This window comes from Danio rerio, chromosome 17 (assembly GCF_049306965.1).
Source record: "Danio rerio strain Tuebingen ecotype United States chromosome 17, GRCz12tu, whole genome shotgun sequence".
NCBI classification, from domain to species: domain Eukaryota; kingdom Metazoa; phylum Chordata; class Actinopteri; order Cypriniformes; family Danionidae; genus Danio; species Danio rerio.
Window position 1 is genome coordinate 50,028,072 of NC_133192.1, and position 16,313 is coordinate 50,044,384.

Here is a 16,313-nt window from a genome sequence, read left to right on the forward strand (position 1 = left end):
AAGTGCTTGGCAGGGGGCCATGCCAAACAACAGCATCCACCAATCCTGAGCCTCCCCATCGCAAGCCCTCTGAAATCCATCCTCCATCATCCCCTCCCCTTACTTATAAAAAATGGACATGGGATACCTGCAAAAGAGTGCCATTTCTTCCTTTCTTGTCAATTATGTTCAAATTCGCAATAGCCTCTCACACCCACCCACATCATCTGAAGTGGCTTAGATGAAGCTAAAATGTCTTCAGAAGAACAAAAGAGAGCATATAATAAGACTTCAAAACCCGTTGGATTTCTAGGAGTGAATGCGTTGACTTAAAATACATTTTATGGGGGTACTTAATTAAAACTTGCAGCTTTACTTTCTACTTACAGCCAGTCTTGTTACTTCACCACTTTTTCTTTCTCCTAACAAGCATTTAAAGCTACTCATGCAAGCTTTCAATTGCTGCAAGCCAGCTTCCTTTCCAAGAATAGTAGTTACATCGTGAACTGGCTGCTAAAGAATCTTAAATGACCATTTAACGGGGATCTTGAAATTCCGTTACATGTAGTTAATTTGAGTTATTTGTACTATAATTTCTAAAACAGGACTTTGTTCATTTTAAAAGAGGTGTTAAGAGATGTAGACATTATCTAATTTATTGTAGCAGTTTTTGGCAAGGTTATAAAGTCACACCATTTTCATTAAACTTCAGAGCTCAAGGATAGCTAAGACAAACGCTTTTTTGTGTTGTTTTCACATCGGTTGCCAGGTATTTTGGCACAGCAGATGGTAAACTTCGCTCTCTGTGTACTTTCGGTGCCCGCAGAGTGGTGGAAGATCCTGTACCCAGGACACGTAGGGTCACTCTTCAGACTGAAAACACTTTACCATTTTTGAGGTAATTGAATAAACTGACCAATCTTTTCTTTTCCAACCAAGTTTTAGACTAATAAGTTCAGTTCCACTGAAATAAAGGGTTTGTATATGTTGGAATTGGAGGCATCTCCCTTTTAGCTAGACAAGAACATATTTTAAGATTGTACAAAGAGAAAGCATGCAAGTGAATACCTTTTCATTGGAAGTGTTGATAAGCATTAAACATCAACCAAATATTTGGCTTTCTTCTGCAATTTCTGTATTGCATTTCACAAAAAAACAACTGATTATTAGGCTCACAGAGGCGTTTTCTCAACATTCTGAACCTTATTCTTACATCAAGGGGGGTTTCTCAGATAAATCATTTTGTGCAATCCCTAATAATTCAGGCTTGATGGCAGGATTGCATTACGACAACATGTCTTTTTCTCTTTCACTTGCAACTAATGAAAGTGGTTCACCGCACATCAAGTTAAGAATGGCTCTTGATGCCACTGCTGGTGAGACCCAGCTGAGGAACAGGGAAAAGCAGAAATAAGGGGCGGTGGAACCCAGTCTGCAATTTTAGAGTCGTGAGGGGAGATGAGAAGCATACAGAGGGCAGAGTGAAGGAGGGAGGGGACCTGGGTGGAGTTTGGCAGTGCCTGCGCTCCCATCATGCCATTCCAGTCCCCGGACAGTCGGCTGAGCAAAGTAACAGTTCCAACGTTGTAATTTGGAACTAAAAATATTACACTTTCTTTCCTCTTTTTCTTTTTTTTCAATCTGCGGTACCCCATTATGGTCTTTTCTACCGTGCCAAGCATGCATGTGCAGGCCCTCATATTGACTTCTGACAAGTTAGGAGTTTTCAGCCGTGCCATAGCAAAAGTATAGTGCATCTATGAGCTAATTCAGTAGGTGACTGGATACTTGGATGCAACTATGAGGATTCCTATTTTGCTGTAAGACTTACAGCTGCATTTATATGTACCCTCAGTTTTGTTTCATTTTTTTTTTCTCCCTCCCTAAATGACTACTTATGTTCACACATAACTGAGACAATTACTGACAAGGCAGTCTGTACATTCATGGAATTATCACAGTACATCATAAACAGTATTTATGGCACAAAGCTGGGCAATTACAGTACATTGTTCGACTGATGCAATAAAAAATAAACCAGGATGAGCGCCTAAGCCTGACACTTTCACAACCATTTGTGCAATGCTGACTGCAACATGTTTTTGCCACAACGAAACAATAATAATTTGGAAGAATTTGCTGCCAGCCCAGTAAACTGTAAAGTGTATCCTTTAATCTACATTAAAATGAAAACGTACAGTTACAAAACAAAAGACTTGGTTTTGTGGTGCATAAAACAAAAAATATGACAACAAAATTGTGAGGTTTGACTGTGCAAATTAACTGAATGTGTTACTCACTGTGTAATATGGATTGCTTTCTTTAAAGGGATATTTTATTCGAGCAAGCAAATGTCATCATTTACTTACACTCACCCTTTATTTTTTTTTATACATAACAGAAGCTGAGGTCTTTTAATGAATGTTGGGCATTTCAATAAAATGGCAGTAAGTGTGACTCACTTTTATAACTATACAAATGTATACACATTAACACACAAGGCTGTCAAGGGTGCTGTCTGTCACTTTAATTTTATTCATTTATTTATTTTCTTTTTAGCTTAGTTCCTTAATTAATCTGGGGTCGCCACAGCGGAGTGAACCGCCAACTTATCCAGCATATGTTTTACGCAGCGGATGCCGTTCCAGCTGCAACCCATCACTAAGAAACATCCACACACACTCATTCACACACATAAACTATAACAATTAAGCCTACCCAATTCACTTATACCACATGTCTTTGGACTTGGGAGGGAAACCGGAGCACCCGGTAGGAAACCCAAACGAACTCGGGGAGAACATGCAAAGTCCACACAGAAATGCCAACTGACCCAACCGAGGCTCGAACGAGTGACTTTCCTGCTTTGAGGCAATCTAGCTAAGCTCTACACCACCATGGCGCCCACTTTATGTCAGAGTTCTGCCACTCTGGTCTTGTGAATTTTTTTTTTCGGTGGCAGAATCCGAACACTGGCCCTGTCTTGTCCTGTTTCTGTCATTGAGTGTGTCTCTGTGTGCGCACGTGCAGTTGTGGGTGTGCGCAGAGCGCGCGCGTTCCCGCTTGATGCGGCCGCCCGGGCTCTGTGTGCCTCGGACTTTTGTACTAGTGTTTGTTCTGTCAGCATCGCGCTGCTTCATTCTCGGCGCCTCCGTCTAGTTGGTTTCAGTTTTGGTTGGTGCTGAGATAAAGCATGCGCGTTGCATTTGTGGGAGTGCACGCTAAGGTGTTTATCTATTGTGTGCTCGTGTCTTGCGTCTCTTGTCAAAGCACGTGGCTCGGTGTTTACATTGTGGTCGCGTGCTTTTGTTGTGTGCTTCAGTGTTGTTTGTCTTGTCATAAGAACATGCGGTTAATGAGTTCTCTCACTGGCTGCGTGTTCAGTCTTGTTTTATGTGAGCGCATGACTTGTGTTGTCTCTCTGTGTCATGCGCTCTCTCATCTATTGTCTAGTCCCACCCTCCTTGTTAACCCATTATCAGTTTCTCATGTTCACCTGTTTGTTTCAATTTACTTCTGCTTTATAATCCCCTCATGTCTGCGGTCCTGTGCCAGTTTGTCATCATTATTTCCCTGTCCTGTGAGATCCAGTCCTGTTTGTCCTGCCAGCCCAAGCAAGTTTGTTTGTCTGTTTGTTTGTCTGGTTGTCACCCTCCGGGTGGTTTTTGTTGTCCCTTTTGTTTTATTTTTATTAATAAGTACCATCTTCTGTTGCATTTGAGTCCTCGCTCCTTCATCCTTCCTGAAACCTTGACACTTTAATTTCTTTTAGATTTTTAATTTCTTTAATGTAGCGGCACGGTGGCTTAGTGGTTAGCACTGTTGCCTCACAGCAAGAAGGTTGCTGGTTTTGGGCATCCACTGTGTAAACCATATGCTGGCGGCTCATTTCCATTGATGTTTTTTTGGCCAAAAATTGCAAGCAATTTCCTCATGTAAATCTTGTTTGAGCAAAATACCACTGATAAAATGTGAATCAGCACATAAAACCAACTGTGATGTCACACTTGGGATAATTAATATGTAGGCTATGCCAAAAATCCCCCAAAAAACAGTATTTGATTCTGAAGAAGTGAGCAATTCCTACTATTTTGACACATAACAACCCTCCACTATACGCAGTAAGTAGTCAGTTGATCCAATTCTTGACTGATGTAGCCATTTCTGTTTAAATCAGACCTTTTAAATTGAATGATGAGATTAAAAAACTGTCAAAATCGAACTTGTTTTAGATAAGAGAAGTTAAAACTGTGTGACATGATTTATTTGAAGAGACAACTCATTAGATTCTATGTTATCTGCAAATAGTGTCTGATTGTCATACAAGTCAGGTGGAAATTCAGACACATTCAGGCGGTTATGTGATTGGTTTGTTATGGGTCACATGAACTAAGATGGCATTACACTTTTTTTTCCAATGGTCTTTTCCCAATATCCCACTACCTTAATAAGACCTTAATAAGACATCTTAATAAAGAGATTAAATGGATGGAGGGCGGCACACAGCAAGAAGGTCTCTGGTTCGAGTCCCAGCAGGGTCAGTTGGCATTTCTGTGTGGAGTTTGCATGCTTTCCCTGTGAGTTTTTCCTGTGGGTGCTCCGGATTCCACAGTCTACATGAATGCGCTATAGATAGAATTGAATAAACGAAATTGTCCGTTGTGTATGTGTGTGCATGTGAGAGTGTGTATGTTTTCCAGTACTGGGTTGCAGCTGGAAGGGCATCCGCTGCGTAAAACATATGCTAGATAATTTGGAGGTTCTTTCCATTATTAATAAAAGGACAAAGCCGAAGGAAAATTAATGAATGAATAAATGGATTAAAAAAGTAGGTATAAATGTTCTTTGTCTTCACATTCTTACACATACATTAAATAATGCATCACAGGAATGCCATAGTTTTGGTTGCCCCGTGCAATACTCATATTCAAGAGACTGGGTCCTGTAATTAGAGATTTGATGGTAATGACAGTATGGAAATGTCCCGAGTTATGTGTACTCTATATGAGGGTGTCTTTCATCTCTGTCATAGCAATTAGCTTTAAACTTAGTTGCCAAAGGACTTGAAGGCAAGAGCCTTCATAAGGTTACAGTAGCTATAAATCCTGACATTTTGAATGTATTTTTTTTTTTTGCCTGCAGAATTTTTTATGGACATACTCCAGCTTCATCCAAAAAAACTGAACAAAAATGACCGCTGGGAAGCCGGCAACTAACTTGAGTACAAGGCATGCAATGCAAGGGTGGTGCTGCTGGATGGATTCGAAATTATTCTGAGCAGAAGCAAGGCCCCTGAGAATCTGCAAAGTCAACTGCAATTTTGTTTAAGTCTTGTGGCTACTCTGCATCTTATGTAATACTGGCTTATAGCTTTTGTCTAAAATCGCTCTCCTCCAGAAGAACTGGAAGTGAACCCCTTTTGCTTACATAACCTTCTGCAGCCTCGGTTAACACTCGCCCCACAATTCTTTGGTTTCTGAAGGCTACACCCTGGTGTTGCAAACAACAGAGACTACCGACCATTACGTGACCCCCTTTTTTATACATGAGTCCCCACAGAGTGAACAATTTTTCATAGGAAATCATAGGGTGACGGCTACCAATCTGGTTTAATCACAGCTGTGAATATCAAAATACGATTCTATTTAAAGACTAAGCATCACTGTCAGCAAAGAAATAAATCAGTAATCTACAACAATACAAAACAAGACGAAGTCGCTTATCAAGGTACAAAAGTCAACACAGTGCATGAGCTCAAATGACCTTCTTTCTACGTTTTACATAAAAACAGTTTAACAGCTTCTTTACTTTTACTTTTTTCCTTTTCTTTATCTTAGTTACCTTGTACTTGATTGGTTACTTGTAGTGGTTATCAATCAATGAGTCAGCTCGTTTGCTTTATAAAGCTTCATAAACTTCTCTTAATGTGAAAGACATACAAAATGTGCAGAGCAGTCTGTCCCGTAGACATTTTAAAACCACTGGGTTTGCTTAAATCTTTTTACAAACTTTGTGCTTTTACCCATCTTTTTAAGATTACTGTAAATCTCACTGTGCGATGTGGACCCTGAATATACATTGTCACTAGTAAAATAAACCAGTCTGTAGATTGCATGATGACACCTGTTGAATCATAGTTGATAACACAAGTAAACAAAAATAGATAAAACCTCATCCATGCTGTGCTTTAATAACAGCTAGAGGACATGTACAAGCAAGATTTTAGCTGGGATTCCCTTTTAGCCCCTAAAATTGGTATTTTAAAGACCTCACTGTCTATTGAGCACTGTGTTTCTGCTTGAAATACAACACAATACTGAAGTAAAGTCATTAGGCACTTGTTTTACACAGATTTTAAGTTTCAGAACATTGATCAATATATCGGTATGTGTTGCTAGCTAGTCAGTAGATATAAGTTGTATCAGCTAATACGCTGTGAGGCTGTTGAATCCTGGGCACAAAATGCATTTTTTTTCTGTTCAGATGGCTTTCTGGTTGTGAAAATGGCAGGTGTAAATGTCCTCCAAAACATTCGGGTCGGATTTAAATTTGATCATTTAAACCACTTCAAGTAGTCATCTGGGATGCATTTCAGAGGAAACTGGATGGTCTAAAAAAAGGGCTGCACAATAGATTGTTTCAGCATTGATATCGCAATGTGCGCATCCGCAATAGTCACATCGCAGGACGTGCAATGCTGAGTTGGAATTATAATTAGCTAAAAATCACATTTCAGTACACATGATTTTCAACCATAATCTATTCATGTCAATTTTTGTACTCCGATGTGTTTTTTAAGGCCCATGACTGCAAGATTTAAAGCAAATTAAACCATATGGGAACAAGAAATTATAAATTGACCCTTTACTAAAGATTAATTTAGCTTAATTATTTATCTAATGAAAACTAGTGTTATTTTAGATTTGATAATTTAATTTCTTTATCTCAATATTGTAATATTCCTCCAAAAACCATAAAGCACTGTTTTTTATTTTTGTTTTTTACTGTGCTTAAATTTTTTAAAAAAATATATATATATAGATATAGATATAGATATTTGGATATATATATATATATATATATATATATATATATATATATATATATATATATATATATATGAATATATTTTATGCAGATGTACTCCCCTACATAATATCCCAATCAATGTAAAATCGTTAAATTTTTACAAACAGTCACTTTAGTCATATTGAAATTATATTCATATCGCAATATATATTGCATAAATACAAAATATTGCAATGTCAGTTTTTTCCAGTATTATGCATCCCTAGTCTAAATGGTTGTTGAAACCACACAAAGAAAACTTGAGAGTGTTTACATAGCTAAACATAGTCAGATAGCAGAGGCAAAGGCCCTGGTATACTTAACGCAATTCAGCCAAAACAAAGTTCTTTTTGAATGTATTTCGGCAGTTTAAAACATTTCACCAAAGCAAAGTTTTGGGGGAGTACATTTTGCCTCCTAAGCACCTTTGCGCTACCATTGGTCAATGGCAATTACGCAATCAGTGAGTGAGTGAACTCCTCCTTCTTTGACTTGCTATGTTTTCCCCTGTCTTATCATTTATTCTACAGGGTCAGACAGGAGTATAACATCCAAAACAACATTACTAGCCACATGAATACACTGAAGAGTCAAGTAGCCGAGCTGGTACAGATGTTTCCGCACCTGTACGATTGCTCGCGGAGAGATTTTAAAGACTTCACACTAGACAAGAAGCCCATCTTCAAGCCATTTATTGGGGCCTTAATGCAACATGCAATGGCAAAAATTAATAATAATTAAATAAAAAATACTGTTTCTTGCACAATGTTTTGTTTATAGGAGATTAGGTTAATGTCAACCCTTTACAGTTTTGAATGATGTCTTGCAGGTATCTGAATGAGAAAAGTAGATGTTTAATTTAGCATATAACATCAGTAATTTAGGAACTTGCCTTTTGCACTTGTGATCATGTTTTATTGAAACGTACACAGCGTCATGTACCCTCCATATGAAGTAATTTTTTAGCTGATATGTAGCTTCTGTTTTTGTAAATAAATATAATATTGGTCAATGTTACCTAGCTAAACTTGTATAGTATGTGGCTCGGGATTTAGAGATCACATTTATGTCAAACACATTTATGTGGCCAAACTATCCAAATCAGCGGATATTAGCTATTTAATCAGAGAAAACACAAGAAATTACCATGTGTAAACAACCCCTATGGGATAGTCATCCAAAACCTCTGATACTGTCAGGAAATATTTGTACATTGTCTTTTGTTTGCAAAACAGTGACAACTGTTACTGAATGACTTAGCACCACTTGTGAGAAGCCAAGATTAAAGTGATTTCAAAGATATTTTCACATTGGTTAATTCAGTCTGCATTAGACAGCCCAAAATTGTACAATGTATTTTTAGCAGCTTCCCTACAACTGTGTGTCTGAATATTTTATGATACACCGTGTTTTTCCTCTAAAGTTTGTAATTTCTCTGTTTAAATCTCACAGTCCTCACTTATGGATATTATTCGTCCAGGTTACATTCATTCGTGTTAGAAACAAAAAAAAAAACTCAAAACGTCTGAGAAATAATGAGACCAAAGAATCTCGTAGACCCACATGTCCATAATTACAAAACTGCTGTAGCCTTCACATTACATGCATGAAACGGCTATATGGAGTTTTTACAGGGTTGTGCGTACACGTGACATCCTGTCTCAAAGCAACATTCCCAGCAAAAATGCTAAACTGATGTTGCCACTAAACAGATTGTTTCACTAAAACATCATTTGGTTTCTTTGATTTAAATAAATCGCAATGTCTGAATTATTCAGGGAGGGAGGTGTAAGCTATTAATCAGCTATTAATCTAATCAGCCAATGGAATGAAGACATGGTCAATACGATCTGCTGCAGTGCAAGTCCAAGCATCAGAATGGGGAAGAAAGGTGAATTAAGTGACTTTGAACATGGCATGGTTGTTAGTGCCAGGCAGGCTGGTTTGAGTATTTCAGAAACTGCTGATTAACTGGGATTTTCATGCACAACCATCTTTAGGGTTTACAGAGAATCGTCTGAAAAAGAGAAAATATCTAGTGAACAGCAGTTCTGTGGGTAAAAATGCCTTGTTGATGCCAGAGGTCAGAAGAGAATGGCCAGACTGGTTTGAGCTGATAGAAAGGCAACGGTAAATCAAATAACCACTCATTACAACTGAGGTATGCAGAAGAGAATCTTTGAACGCACAACACGTCCAACCTTGAGGCAGATGGGCTACAGCAGCAGAACACCAGGTGCCACTCCTGTCAGCTAAGTACTGAGGCTACACAGACTCACCAAAACTGGACAATAGAAATCTGTTCAGGCTGCTGCTGGTGGTGTAATGATGTGGGGGATATTTTCTTGGCACACATTGGGCCCAATAGTACCAACTGAGCATTGTGTCAACACTACAGCCTACCTGAGTATTGTTGCTGACCATGTCCATCCCTTTATGACCACAGTGTAGCCATCTTTTGATGGCTACTTCCAGCAGGATAACACGCCATGTCATAAAGCGTGAATCATCTCAGACTGGTTTCTTGAACATGAAAATGAGTTCACTGTACTCAAATGGCCTCCACAGTCACCAGAGCTCAATCCAATAGAGCACTTCTGGGATGTGGTGGAACGGCAGATTCGCATCATAGATGTGCAACCAACAAATCAGCAGCAACTGCGCAATGCTATCATGTCAATATGGACCAAAATCTGTGAGGATTATTTCCAGTACCTTGTTAAATGTATGCCATGAAAGATTAAGGCAGTTCTAAAGACAAAAGTCGCCCAACCTGGTACTAGTAAGGTATACCTATCAAAGTGGGGCGGGGAGTGTAAATAATGAACAAAAATATATATAAATTGTTTTAATATCTTAGACAAACACAATGAAACAATCAAACAAGCACAACTACAAGGTATAACGTTGCACTGCAGGTCAAAACAGTTGTTTGTCATGTCATTTTCCCATATTAAATGAACTAGTTATATTAAATGAGTCAAAATATTGTGCACTTACTCCATGTTCCATTTAGGTGGACTATATTTATCTTAGATTGTATTTTTAATGCCGAGTTTACAGTAAATATGCAGTGAGTTTTCCTTGACAAAAAAGAATGATTAAATAGTTGCCTAAAAGCACAAAATAATCCACTTGAATTTCAAAATATCACTTCATGTGGAATGTCCAATTTCTAAAGTGTTAGCCTTTATGTCTCTCACGTGTCCAATAAGCTGGTGGTTGCAGCTGGCAAATTATGAAGGAAAACGTACAAAGAAACTTGAACCTTATTATTATGTTGATGCAAGCCCTTTTATAAACCCAGTATTTCAATCATCAAATGCATTGCAAATGATTTTCACCGGATCCTAAATAGAAGTGTAACATTTCAGCACTTGCCTTGTTGTTTTAAAGTTCGAAAATCTGCTTTTATTCAGTCGACAGCTGTTTCTAATTCAACATCCCTTACTTCATACTGGTAAAAATGGGCCCCAATAAGTGTTTAGTAAGAAAACAAGAAGCTTGGTCTGGACAACCTTGAAACATCCCTTTTTTTAGACACTCATGGAAAATTCACATTTGTCAGTGTAGCAGAATCCTGGAAAATGTATTGTTGTGGTGGACTCATGTCATTTCCAGGCCCACCCCCCCTTGGCTTTCATGATATGTGATAAAACACTTAAGAGAGCGCTTAGCTAATGGAAACAAAATAAGACAATGTGAGTGTCTGGTTATATATATATATATATATATATATATATATATATATATATATATATATATATATATATATATATATATATATATATATATATATATATATATATATATATATATACATATATATATATATACTTTTACTAGTGAAGTGGTTAGACATGTGACTAAAAACAGGGTGAAGTTCAGTCAGCCAAACTGTTATTTCATCAAGGCTTTCCAGCTGTGTCCCTTGTGACCCAGCCATTTCTGACAGTAATTAAGAAAAGGCAAAGGAAGAGAGAAAAGGCACGAAAATGCACCACAGGATAATTGACCTTTGAAGTAGAGATTCATCTCCTAATTCGCTTTGACAGTATGGTTAAAACCTTTAGACATTGGCAGCCATGATTACATTTCGTGTCACTTTGTTTTCATAGGAACATCCAGCTATAGTTTATAGCCCATTGACTGTTCTTTATTAATGGGTATGCAGCTTAGCTTTATTTATGTACATAGTTTACTTGTATTTATATGGTAACCATATTTTACACTGTACTGTTGCAGTCAATTTCCATTTCTGTGTTGAGTTTGCATGTTCCCATGTTTGCATGGGTTTCCACCGGTTGCTCTTGTTTCCCCAGCAGTCCAAAGACATGCACCATAGGTGAATTGAATAAGCTAAATTGGCCATAGGGCATAAGTGTGTATGTGAATGTGAGAATGTATGGGTGTTTCCCTGGTTGGTTTTAATCATGTGCAGAATTTTTTAAAGTTTATATTTATTGAAATATCATATACTGAACCACACTGAAGCTGACCCTAAAACCAGATACCGAACCAAATAATAAGCAATCTGTATTGTTGCACCCCTAATAAGTGCTGACACTGAAGGTTCATGAAGAAGTTCCACCATTGTTAGTATTATTGGGCATTTGGAAAAACAATGGGTTGTCCAGATTAACTTGGGAAAATGGTTATCAGCTTCTTGTCCTTCAAAGTAAGTGGCCAGCTCAAGACATTCCTGAGAATATTCCACTAAGATCCAGCCATCTTGAGAGAAGAAGTATAACATCTGATAGACAGAGGAAAAGTTTATACTGATTGTCTGATCTGGTTTTCTGTTAAGGAATTACTGCTGGGGAACAGAGGTCAGAATTAGATTTTAGTTTATTGACAGAAACTCTTAGCAATAACGCATGATGTCCACCTTTAAGATAAGTCCTTAGCTAAGTGGCACACTTGCAGTTCATCCTTTATCTTTGCCAGTCTAAAGACAGGAGAATCCAGACTAGATGAATGGACAAGAAGAAAATTATTTTTGGGTAAGTAATCCACAATATGTGTCATTTGTGTAACTACAATGAGACCATACAAAGGGGATGCTCATCATTCACAAGCCCACTAATGTGGGCCCAGTAAAGCCCACAAGACTTCTGGCCAGCTGAGAAATCAAAATAGTCGTGCCGAAATGAGTCTGGTTCTCTCAAGGATTTTTTCTTCACTCTCTTATTGGTGAAGTTTTTTTTCCCTCTCTGCTGTGGCCACTGGCTTGCACGGTTCAGGATCTGAAAAGCTACACATCGATGAATTTGCTCTTCAGTGTTTGGACTCTCAGTAATGATTTCAAACCACACTGAACTGAGCTAAACTGAACTGAACTTAAACACTAAAGACTGAACTACTTTGTTCCAGTTACTATGACCATTTATGTGAAGCTGCTTTGACACAATCTACATTGTAAAAGCGCTATACAAATAAAGCTGAATTGAATTGAATGTCTTTTCAGACTGCAGCTCCACCCTTTTCTGTGTGGCCAGAGGAGGACTGCACATCCAACTAAGCCTGGCCTGAGCCTGGCTTGTTCTCCACTTCTGTCCAGTGGGGTGAGTCGAGCTGCTTTTTAGATCATTAACCTTCACAATATGTTCTACAATCTGAAACATTGTAATGACTTTTAATTTCCAATTATGTTTTATTTTATTTATTTATTTTATTTGTTTATTTGTTAGGGACAGTGTACATTAATTAGCATTTCTGCATATGTACCAGAATTAGCCAGAGGGCTATTTTTCATCTATTTTCCCTGAATGAATGTAGAGCTGTGGTTTGCTTCAACACAGACTAGTTTTTGATCTGTTTAATAATGTCAGACATACAAGGACCTACTCTTCTGCTGGCAGTTGGGGATTCAGGTTGGTCGAGTAAAGAGCGAGCTCATGAAAGCACTGAGCATCACTTTTCTCTTCTGAGCTGGACTCTACTGAGCAACTGAAGTCAGTATTAGCCTGTCCTAACAATTATAAGTATTAAAGAGTGGTCCCACTGAGGCTCATGGGACATTTAGTATCTGTGGTCAGGAATGTCTTAAACTGAGTGTCCATCACTCCTTTGTGTCATTGTACCTTCAGCCCCCTGCTCTTGTTTTTTTTCTGGGCTGGTGTATCCTTGAAACAGGTGTCCATTCATTTTTGTTGTAACAGCAAATGCTTCGAGTGTTATGTTTGTAAAGAGCATGCAGCTTTGGTTAATAAATCAAGCCTAGGTTGCATTGGCATATCTACTGCCTGAGGCTTTTGACAGTGTTTCTTCACTGGATGTGGTTCCCACCATCTCTGCTGAGAAACATGATGGTCAGGACAGTTATGTTTATGTTACCATGCATCAACCATGGGGTGTATGCTCACATTGTATGACTCACCATCTTCTCCTTTGGAGTCACACACAGCTCATCCAATGCATGCCATTCACATTCTAGGCGAGCTCAGTCATGATAGCATTTACAGCAGCTACGTGCCCGTGATAATGGAGACTCCACCTCCAAGTGGTCCTGCTGAGTTCACACAGGATTAATCCAAGCCCAGGTTGTCCTATTTGTTTCCCACAAGTCATTTCATTGCCATTTGTCTTTCTCCCTGACCAAGGCCTTCTTGTAATGAATGCAGCTGGCCCGGGGCCTATGCAACAATGTGATTTTACCAGTAAGCCTACTTGCACAGATCCTGTGCGAGGTCAAGGAACTTTAGGTATGGATATTGCTTGCAGGCCCACATGGATCTGGTTTTGAAAACATGTACTCATTATGATGGTCTCTACCAATAAAAGCATCATTCATGAGATGGATGGGTCACCATCTTGCATTTATGTTCAGACCTCTAGAACCTTCGCATCTGTTTTTTTCCCATGTGGAGATGTGAAAGACTCCACCAGTAGTGTACCACCTCCAGTAGTAGTTGATTCGGGTCATTCGGGTTATTCATTGAGTGAGTTTTTCTTAAATAGGTTTGTTGTTACTGTCACATCTGCTCTACATGGGCATTAGATGATGAGACATTCAGGAGTCTTGACCTGATCATCAGTTTCTAGGGAAAGTAGGAGATTGAAACCCTTAGACTATCCCTGCAGGCCCTCTTGAACCTCTCTGAGGTCTTGTCAGGAGGAAGCTGACCCATTGGACCCTATGGGACCCCACACAGAGCTTAGGGTGCTTTCACACCTGTAAATTGATTCAGTTGTTCCGAAACAGACATTACAATTGTTACATTGTTGCTCTTTGCTCTTGGAGCGGTTCGCTTTCACACTGCAAAGTTTCTAATCGGACCAAAAGAGATAAAAAAGTTACGTGCGAGTAAACTCTCCTCACATTGGTCAGAGTGTCAGGGTTTATTTTGCAGCGTCCCGCTCAGCTGTGGTGGTGGTGGTTTTGTGGTGATAGACAAGGTGCTCACGCGACATGTCTGAGGAGAGATGCGGTGGGGAGGGGTGAGAAGGGTGCGCAACAATGCCTATTTGAGGACCGGGAGGGAGACGCAAGATTACCGGGAGATCATCACTCATTTGACAAGCAAATCTTCCCGCCCTACTCATAATTCTCTCTTCATATAGCCGTAAGCCTATTACATATCCATAAAACACTGTGATATAACCGTGCTCGGATCGGATCGCTTTCTCACTGCAATCGATCCGCTCCAAGGTTCGTTTTAATCGAGCCGAGACCACCTCACTCAGGCGGTCTCAGAGCGATTACTTTGGCGCGGAACAGAGCGCGATTGCCCTGTTCACAAATGCCAAACGAACCGCGCTAACTGGCCAAACGAGATACGTTCCGAAACAAAAGTGTAGGTGTGAAAGCACCCTTAGAGTTCATATTAAGCCATTAACCAAACATTGATTAATAAAACATTTGAATCGTTATAATGAACCTTTAACTGTCTGCATAAATAGTGGCACTAATATAATTGATTGGCCAAGCCTCTAGCCCCGTTGTCTCACAGCAAGAATATGTCCAGTTTAAACCCAGGCAGGGAGAGGAAGCTTTTTTGTGCGGAGTTTTCTTGTTCTCCCTGTGAAAATGTGGGTTTATTCCTTGTAATCCAATCTATATATCTATATCTAGATTTTTTTTAAGTATAAAATGCTGTCAAAAATGGTACAACACAGAAATGAAGGTCTATAATCATATAACCAATAGCTGGCCATTCGTTACTGAAGGTATTTTTTTGCCCAGAATCACAAGAAAAGGTCATAGGTCTGACTTTGTACTTATCCTACTAACTATTTAGGTCGGGGTGCTGGTTTTGTAGAATTACTGTATGTTCCCAAACATTTTCTTTTTAAAAGCTCTGTTTCTGGAATGGAAAAGGAACACTTTAATATACATTAATCACACTGTCATTGAGGTTGAAGTTAAAGTAATAATAGGAAAACTTTCAAAATTCTGCATTAGCTGAAAACTTCTTTGTATATGCAGTAAAAAAATAACAAAAAACATTGAAAAATCCACTATTTGACCAATGGAAATGTTTTATATTAACAGAATTATTTTGTTCCTTTCTACTCAGCCTTCATATAATATGAAGTAGAACATCTAATTGACAAATGTTTATTGAAAATGCTTTTAGAAAAATCAAATGATGTCTTTGTGCATACAGAAGGAAGCAGCTGAGATCGCCCAGCTAGCATTTTAAAGTCCATCCCACTATTCTACCTCTTTACAATTATAGGCTAATTTTACACTTCAAACTGCAGTATCATACAGTGAATGAAAATAAATAACCTCTGTTTAAAAAAAAAAAAAGGTTATACCATTCAAAATGTTCCCTTTTGGCGACAGTATATATCACCTAAACCAGTGATTACCTTCACCGGATGGGGCTCTTCTCCAAACACAGTGTGGGAAGCGTTGGCATGCTCTTGATTATGATAGTAAATGTCTTTCTGTTTATCTTTTCGTAGCCACTAAGAACCATGTTAGTTCAGCTTGATTAGTGCACCCTTAGCAATGTCAGCAAAACACCTAGCATCCAGTTCCTTTATGTGGAAATGTGGAAGCCTCTGCAGGGAGATTGAGAATATTTCCACAGGGCAATCCTTCACCTGCTTCCCTAAACCTAGCACTTGAGGTTAGCCTAATTTAATTAGATGAGTCAGAGCTAACCAGAGCCAAGACCAGCCCAACTCCCTAGAATTGTAACATAAAGTGGGATGTAAAAGCAATTTGTGGGAGTTCCATGCCAATTTTGCATCATCTGGTCTCGCCTTTGACACTTTTCTCAGTGCCCAAGGTAATTAAGATGGATGATATGTAT

The 16,313-nt window shown here is 38.8% G+C and overlaps 1 protein-coding gene across 3 annotated transcripts in view; it reads left to right on the top strand.

Moving 5' to 3' along the window:
- The window catches only part of coq6 (coenzyme Q6 monooxygenase), a 46,525-nt gene extending 30,736 nt beyond the window's left edge, over positions 1–15,789 (top strand). Inside the window, exons 14-15 of one of the 3 annotated variants that reach the window (XR_012392835.1) lie at positions 12,515–14,209; positions 14,866–15,789. The gene's annotated coding sequence lies outside the window, so the exon portion shown is untranslated. Of the gene's footprint in view, positions 1–5,121; positions 5,898–12,514; positions 14,210–14,865 lie in introns of those variants that run through there. The other 2 variants (XM_073927508.1, XM_073927507.1) reach the window with 2 other exon arrangements.
- Positions 15,790–16,313: the final 524 nt, after the last annotated feature.